Genomic DNA, 8,825 nt, shown 5'->3' with positions numbered 1-8,825 from the left:
TGAAAATTAAAACTACACTAGAAAACATAAAAACTAATCTAAACTAAACTAAGGATAGTTCCGCGGAATGCCTCCGTGGTGCACCACGTTTATAAGGGTCCTTGGCTAGACCCAAGGCCTTGTCATATGTTACCCAAGTGGGAGGTTTTGCATCCCATGCTACACCGTCGGAGAGCATCATCCAAACTTGAGTCAATGACCTTCATGTAGTTGACTGGGTCTTCGTCTTCTACTCTTTTTCCGACTCCAAACTTTACTTCCTCGTCCCCAACCCTCAATGTTAGTGTTCCATCATTCATATCTACCACTGCTTGAGCTGTAGCTAGGAATAGCCTCCCTAGGATGAGTGGTACTTCGGTATCTTCCTCCATATCTAATATGACAAAGTCAGCCGGGAAGACGAATTCGCTGACTTTGACCAATAGATTTTCAGCGACACCTTGTGGATATTTGACGGATCTATCGGCGAGTTGTATACTTATTTTTGTAGGACTTGTTTTTCCAAGCCGAGTCGATTGAACATTGATGAGGGCATGAGTTTGATGCTTGCCCCGAGATCGGCTAGTGCATTACGAATGGGAGATTTCCCAATCGAGCAAGGAATGGTGAAGCTTCTGGGGTCAAGTTTCTTTTGTGAAAGTTTATTGAGTAGTAAGGCTAAGCATTCTTCGCCTAAGTTAACTAATTGCAATGATTCAGTTTTTCTTTTATAAGTAAGGAAGTCCCTCATAAATTTTGAATATTTAGGCATTTGAGTTAGGACCTCGATAAATGGAATATTAACATGCAATTGTTTTAGTAAATTTTCGAACTTTGCGAATTACTTATCAGTCTTTTGACGAATTAACCGACCGGGGTATGGAACCGGAGGAGTCTTAGCCGGTTCTTGAACTGGTGGAGAAACCTTCTCTTGTTGGGGCGTGGGTGGAGTTGGTTGTTTAGATTGGCTTCCTTCAGTTGGTGGAGGTGGAGCATCTTCAGGACCCACGGTTCGGTTTCTCAATGTTATGAGATGTACTTGTGCCTTCGGGTTGGTTTCGGTATTACTTGGTAACGCACCTTGTGGTCTCTCGGAAAAATTTTGAGCTAGTTGATTTAATTGTTTTTCAATGTTTTGAATGCTAGCTTGTTGATTTCTAAAACTTGATTCCAATTGTTGAAATCGATCCGAGTTTTTCTTTTCGGTGTCGGAGATGAGGCGAGATACAGTATCTTCAAGCCTTTCTCGTCCACCTTGTTGTTGAGAAAAAGTTTGTGGTTGTTGAAAGTTAGTTCGTTGGTTTTGTTGGTTACTACTATTGTCGGGATCTCTCCAACCAAGGTTAGGGTGGTTACCCCATCCTTGGTTGTAGATACCCGTTGGAGGACCCGGCGGCCTAGGTCTATTATCAATGTAGTTTACCATTTCTGTTTGATCATCTAATTCTTTCATACAACTCCAATTTTCATGTGGTCCACCACACCCTTCACAAGCCATTACCGAGACCGTTTTTGTCATTTCTAACTTTTTGATTTTTGAAGAAAGGGCCTCGATTTGGGCTTGCAAAGAAGTGCTTTCATCAACCTTATGGGCGCCCGGGGCAATGGATTTATTGCCTCGGGGAGTGTGCCACTGAAAATTGGTTTGAGCAATTTCCTCAATTTGATTATATATTTCATTTGGGCGACAATTACCTAAAAGTCCCCCGGAGCTAGAATCAAGTGTTTGTCTTGTGTGTGGCAACAACCCATTGTAGAAAGTGGATACTTGTTGCCATACCGCAAGACCATGATGAGGACACTTTCTTAGTAGCTCCTTGAACCTTTCCCAAGTTTCATATAAGGATTCCCCATCCTCTTGTGAATATGTATTAATTTCAGTCATTAATTTAGCCGTTTTAGCTGGAGGGAAATACTTATATAGAAACTTTTGGGTCAGTTCATCCCAGGTGTTTACCGAGCCAACTGGGAGGGTATTAAGCCAAGCCTTAGCTCGGTCTTTTAGTGAAAATGGAAACATACGAAGGTGGATGGCGTCGTTTGATGCCCCCATTGATCCGAAAGTTATCACATATTTCTAAGAAATTAGTAATATGTAGATGAGGATCCTCGTCCGCAAGCCGATAGAAGGTTGCGGAGTTTTGAAGCATTTGTATCAAATGTGGCCGGAGTTCAAAGTTGTTGGCTTCGACATTCGGTGCATTGATAGCGGTGCCGAGGTTACCTATGGTGGGGCGTAGGTAATCCATGAGGGTATGTTGGTCCGCCATCGGAAGTGGGTCTCCCGAAGCTTTCTCTTGGTTTTTAGCTTTAGGTCTTTTTCTGAGAAAGCGTTCGGGCTCTTCAAGAGATTCTTTTATGTCTCTACTAGATCTTGAGCTCATACACTACGTAGAAAGTCGTGGCTCCTGGGTTCCTCGTCCTGCAATAAAAACAGAAAAGAACGTTGGTCAGAAGGTTCACCACGGCCCCGTATCCCTGTTACTGGGCAGTTGGACACGGCCCCGTGTTGCACCGACACGGCCCCGTGCTCAACTGTCTGTAACTCGGAAAATAAAAACTGCCAGTAACAATGCTGGGCACGGCCCGTGTCCGACCAGGCACGGCCCATGCTGAGCTCTGCAGAAACTGAAAAACTACGAAAAATCCTAAAAATTTAGAAAAACGATTAGGCTGTTGATTCCTAACTTTCTTAAAATCCTTGTGTCCCCGGCAACGGCGCCAAAAACTTGATGTGCGTTAGGTGTAATATATTTTAGGTGTATATTTTAAGCCATTTTTACACTTTTTAGCCAAGTTTTAAATTTATAAAACACGATATTTACTAACACTAAACACGCATATGGGCAAGTGCACCCATCGTGGACATAGTATAGTGTTGGTAAGATACCGAAGTCGTCCAAGGACACAAGAGCTTTTAGTACCGGTTTATCCTCAACGTCTAATCAAATCAAAAAGTTAGAAAAAGGTTTTAAACTAGAAAAATAGAACTAACTAAAATGCTGAAAAATAAAATAAAAGTAAAAACAGATAGACAAGATGAATCACTTGGATCCGACTCGTGTGTAGTGTAACCTTTGATTATTTCCGCACTTTTGCACATTTTAAGAGATTATCTTAGTTATTGTAGTAGGCCCCTCTTTTGAAAGTGACGTTACCCTCAACCCAGTAGTTTGAGTCAACAAGGATACAATCCTAAAGGGTCGGATTATTGAAAGATAATTAATTAAGTTATTAATGCATAATGTGGTAGGCCCCACTTTTGAAGGCGACGTTACCCTCGGCTAAGTAGTCTGAGTCAGCAAGGATACGGTCCTAAGTAGCCAGGTTAAAGTTTTAATAGTAGTTTAACTTATGAGGGGGTCAAAGAGTTCGGACCCCGCCATCCAATACTGGTGGGTATTGAAGGAGGTCCTACTAAATTTGACACAGGTCCTTTGCGGGATCTATACACTGAACAATGGCAAGACTCTTACCAAACCGTTCCCTTAACCCCCGACCAGGTAGCCAACATACCTCCATATAGACCGTGGAGATATGAATGGTGAAAATCTTTTATTTTATATAGACAGTAAAATAATACCAAGACATCACGGACAAACGATAAGGAAGAATCACCTTCAACATAAGAAACTAGTTATTAAAATCATTAATACATAACCAATTAAAAAGTGCGAAAAGATTAAAAATAAAAAGTATTACACTAAACACTTGTCTTCACCAAGTGATGTAAGAGACTTAGGCAAACATGGCCTTTGATTGTCAAGAACTCTTACGATCAATCTTGGATCCCGAGACGACTCATACACTCTATGATGGACAATGGATGATGGTGGTGGATGATGGTCTTGTGATGGTGGTGGGTGGTGGGTGAAGTGTGAGAGAAGTGGTGTGCCAAGGGATGAGTTGCAAGTGATCCAAGCACTCCTATTTATAGGTTGAATAGAAGCTCGGGCACGGCCCCGTGTCCATCCTTCTCTCTTTCTTCATTAATTGCAGTTTGTCTGCATTAGTTGACCATGCCCCCGTGTCCGCTGAGCACGACCCCGTGTGCAGAAGCATATCTGTACTATCAAGATTTGCCTAGATTCTGCGAATCTTATAGTTGACCACGGCCCCGTGTCCGCTGAGCACGGCCCCGTGGTGGGCGATGGAAGCTTCTACAACTTTGTCTTTTCTTCTGACACTTGGGCACGCCCCAGTGCTCACTGAGCACGGGGCGTGTTCAGCCTTCTGTTCTCTTTGTTTTGCTTGGGAAGATGTTGTCGGGGGGTCGGGCATGCCACGTTTGTTCCTTTACTTGCATTTATGTTAGATTTAGCTGCCTTTTTGCTTCGTTTGTTCATTTGAGCTCATTTAATCCTGAAAATACAAAAAGGAAGACAAAAACACGCTTTTTCCAACATTAGTATTAAAAAGGGTTAGTTTTATGCCACAATTGATGTATTTTATATGTTGCATTTTGTGCACATCATTTATTCATGAGTTTGGCGTTTTGTGAAGAGAAGTCTAAAGATATTTTTACCCTTAATGAAGCGCATCCACGTAATAAAGTTGATGTTATTTACGAAAACGCCACCGCGCCAATCTAGTCCATATATTGTTTTGATCTGACGATCCATAAGCGTTCTCACTGTTCTCACACTTTTCACCGTTTTCCCTAAATCCTGACCCAATATATATATAGAGAGTGTGTGGGACTTGGCTAGAAAGCCTAAGTTTTCTAGAAAGTGTAGGAAGCAATAGGGAGGTGACATGTGGCTTTTAGTTTTTTTATTCAAAAGGGCATGATGGTAATTTGATTATTAATTTAATTTTAGAATATTATATATCCTAAACTAACTATCCAGATATTTATGGAAACGCATATCTCTTTGACAATTTCAAATCATTACGATTTCAAAAGGGCAGTTACTTTAAATTACGAAGTTCAAATCATTAACAATTTCTTCATGTTGTGTTTTATCAGTTACTGGGTTCATCACAATGTGTTTTAGCGATTACTGGTTTTAGTTACTGTTTCATCAGAATGTATTTTATCAGTTACTAGTTGATATGATTTTTGGCATTCTTGATGTTGTGTTTTATCAGTTGCTGGTTCACGTTGTGTTTTATCAGTTACTGGTTCACGTTGTGTTTTATCAGTTACTGGTTTCATCACAATGTGTTTTATTAGTTACTGGTTTCAGTTACTGTTTCAACACAATGTGTTCTATCATTTATTGGTTGATGTGATTTTGGCATTCTTGATGTTGTGTTTTATCAGTTACTGGTTTCATCACAATGTGTTTTAGTAGTTACTGGTTACTGTTTCATGCACAATGTGTTTTATCAGTTACTGGTTGATATGATTTTTGGCATTCTTGATGTTGTGTTTTATCATTTACCGGTTTCATCACAATGTGTTATACCAGTTATGATTCATGAATGGCATGTTTTTTTGTATTTTATCTACTGTTTCATCATAATGTATTTTATCAGTTACTGGTTGATGTGATTTTGGCATTCTTGATGTTGTGTTTTATCAGTTACTGGTTTCATCATAATGTGTTTTATCAGTTACTAGTTCCAGTTACTGTTTCATCACAATGCGTTTTATCAGTTACTGGTTGATATGATTTTGGCATTCTTGATGTTGTGTTTTAGTAGTTAGTCGCTAGTTTGTCACATTGTGTTTTATCGCTAAAACGCACTACTATGAACACATCTAGATCTGATTTATCGTTATTTTTTGTATGATTTGGTGTTTTCAAATGTGAGGGATTAGAGAGAAAGAGAAAAATTGCGACATTTTTGGAGGTGGTTTTAAGATTGGTAGTTATTTTCTTATTTAAAACAACTTAAATGACAGATTTACCCCAATCAATTAAATTAGTCTATTTTAAAGACACGTATATTACCAAAATGCCACTAAAATGATCTCAACCATTAAACACACTCATCTGATGGCCCAGATCGCTTCCTACACTTTCTAGGAAAAACACACTTTCTGCAGGATCCCCCCCCCTCTCTCTCTCTCTAAATATATATATATATATAGAGAGAGAGAGAGAGGGGGAAGGGTATAGAGAAAACCCACTTGAGTTGTCTAAACTCAAGAAATCTTTGTAAAAAACCCATGTAAACTCAAGAAACCTTTCTAAAAAAATAGGAAATGTAATATACATATATTTAAACATTTAAAAAAACATAAAAAACACCGAGTAGTTTTTTTTTAATGTTACAAATTTCAGGTTACATAATATATATGTCAAAAAAAATGTAACATACAGATTTTCAACATTTTTTTTAAAAAACTAGTAAGCGTTTTTTTCTTTTTTTTTCATAAATAGGTCCGTGTACATTTATATTATATTCCCTATTTTTTTTAGAAAAAAATTAAAATGTTACATAGGGTTTATTTGGGTTTTTCTCAACTCACATGGGTTTATTTCAGAAAAAAATAAAAATGTTATATATTTTACTATGAGTCGCAAAATTATTTAAAAGTGTTGGGGTCCTACACATTTTGTACCTTACACCAAAACATTGTCTTTATGGTGTAGGGAACATTGTTTTTATGGTGTAGGAGACGTTAAATATGTATGATCATGTGCATGATTGTTTTTATTGTGTAAGGTGCAAAACTATTTTATAGGATAACTCATTAAATAATTAGGGTTCATTAATTTGAATAACATAAATAAATGCTAGACTCATTAAATGATTTGTTCAAATTATATTTGTACCCTTTATTCTTAATTTGTAATTTTCTTCTCATTTGAACTCTCCACTATATATACACACACACCCATATATATATATATATATATATATATATATATATATAATATGGTAGGGTTCTAGAGTGAACACTAGGTTGAGAGTGAACTGTGTGAACTAATCTGGGCCATTGGATTACATCATCTAGAGATTTTTAAACAATGGCAAGATTAAAATTATAATGTTGTAAGTCCCCTTTAAAATAAATGATGGAAGGGTATTTGTGTCTTTTATAAATTGCATTTATTAAACAATATAATCAAAATCACTAAAATCTCGCTAGTTTTCGTATATACAAGATACATAGTTGTTAGTGTATACACATGTGTACAGTCTTGCTAGTACCAGTTTATACAATATACACAGCTGTTAGTTTATACACATGTGTGCATTCTCGCTAACCATCAATTTATACAAGATACACAGCTGTTAGTTTATACACATGTGTACAACCTTTTATACATATGTGTATTATATTCAGAAATGGTTACATATGTGTATATTAACAACATATAGTATACTAGTCATGCACACGAGTAGATTCATATAAAAAATTATGAAATTAATGAAAATGAAACATATCACATGTATGTAAAAATAAATAACTTCATCACATATTCAAAAAAAAAAAACAATTAATGCCCAAAAATAATTACAATTTCAATCTCAGAGAAATTTTTAATGTTTATTGAAAATTATAAAAAGTTAAAAAAAATGTATTATGATATCTATATATACGGATAATAAAAGAAAAACAATATTCAAGTTAAAATTAAAACAAAATCTATGGATAAAGAAATAATGGAGAAATAATTAAAAATGAGAGAGGGAGAGAGAGAGAGAGAGAGAGAGAAAGAGAGTTAAGAGATGAGAAAATTAAGGGATTTTAATTAAACATAGTTGGGTAATGTCAATCTTACCCTTTTAATCTAAAAAATGATCAAGGACCAAGATTAGTTCACTCTCAAGAAGTTGTTCACTCTTGATCCTAATCAAATATATATATATATATATAGAAAGTATAATGTACAAAAAGGCTTATCCTACATTATCATACGCGACGGAGTTATAACGTGCGTAATTAGTATCCCATGCGTGATTATCACTTTTTTTGATCAACATAACTTGAGTAATTAAGCTCCCATGCGTGATTAGGTCAAAAAAATTGATCCTATGCGTGATTAATTGCTCCCATGCGTGATTAACTGGCTCCCATGCGTGATTAACTGATCCATGCGTGATTTTTGGCCTGATCCAAGGGTTACGCGCGTCGCGTACATTTTGTACGATAAGCCTTTTTGTATGTTAACATTTCCCCATATATATATATATATATATATATATATATATATATATATAGGAGATGGATCATGAGAAAACTAGTTTAAATAAGAAACCAAAAAACTAACTTAAAAAAGGCTAAAAAAACATACCAAATTCTTTTTACTGTTTTATTATTTTTTTCTCTGGTTTTTATATATAAAAAAATTCAAAAATAAAAAAAATTTGTACTGCACATGTGCACTAATACGAAAAACTTAAACCACTTAACCCCCTCCCCCACCCCCCAAAAACCTAAATTCACCCTCCCACCAAAAGCCTAAACCCCCGACTCCCACCCCCACCCCCCAAAAACCTAAACCCCCTCCCAAAAACCTAAAACTAAACCTTAAACATAAACCCGAAAAAAACCTAACCCCCCCCCCCACACACACACACCCAAAAACATAATCATAATCTTAATCCTAAACCTCCAAAAAACCTAACTCTTTGCTAAACTAAACTCAAAAGCTAATTTTAGGCATGTAATGCATATGTGCTGTAACACCCTTATTAATATTTAATGCGTTTATGAAGATAAACGGGTAAGTACGATTTTAAATACATTGAAAATATGGGTTCATTTAAACTTTTACAAAATTAAAAGTATACAACATAACATGTGTGTGTTCGTTATTTAACATAACAACGATATATAGTGCGGAAGCTTGAAACTTGATCGTGTTTGGTTCTTCGTTGAACTTGATCGTCCTCCGGTACTGAAGATTATACCTACAATTCATAAAAACATGAATTTAATCAGT

The 8,825-nt window shown here is 36.4% G+C and overlaps 1 non-coding gene across 1 annotated transcript; it reads left to right on the top strand.

Annotated features, from left to right (window-relative positions):
* The first annotated feature begins 1,763 nt into the window (after positions 1-1,763).
* Positions 1,764-1,870, top strand: LOC118482559. The gene has a single exon (XR_004868591.1). It is a non-coding gene; the product is annotated as a small nucleolar RNA R71 (small nucleolar RNA).
* Positions 1,871-8,825: the final 6,955 nt, after the last annotated feature.

This window comes from Helianthus annuus, chromosome 9, assembly GCF_002127325.2.
Source record: "Helianthus annuus cultivar XRQ/B chromosome 9, HanXRQr2.0-SUNRISE, whole genome shotgun sequence".
Lineage (NCBI taxonomy): Eukaryota > Viridiplantae > Streptophyta > Magnoliopsida > Asterales > Asteraceae > Helianthus > Helianthus annuus.
Note: the sequence above shows the minus strand (reverse complement) of the source record. Positions and strands in the feature narration are given on the sequence as shown.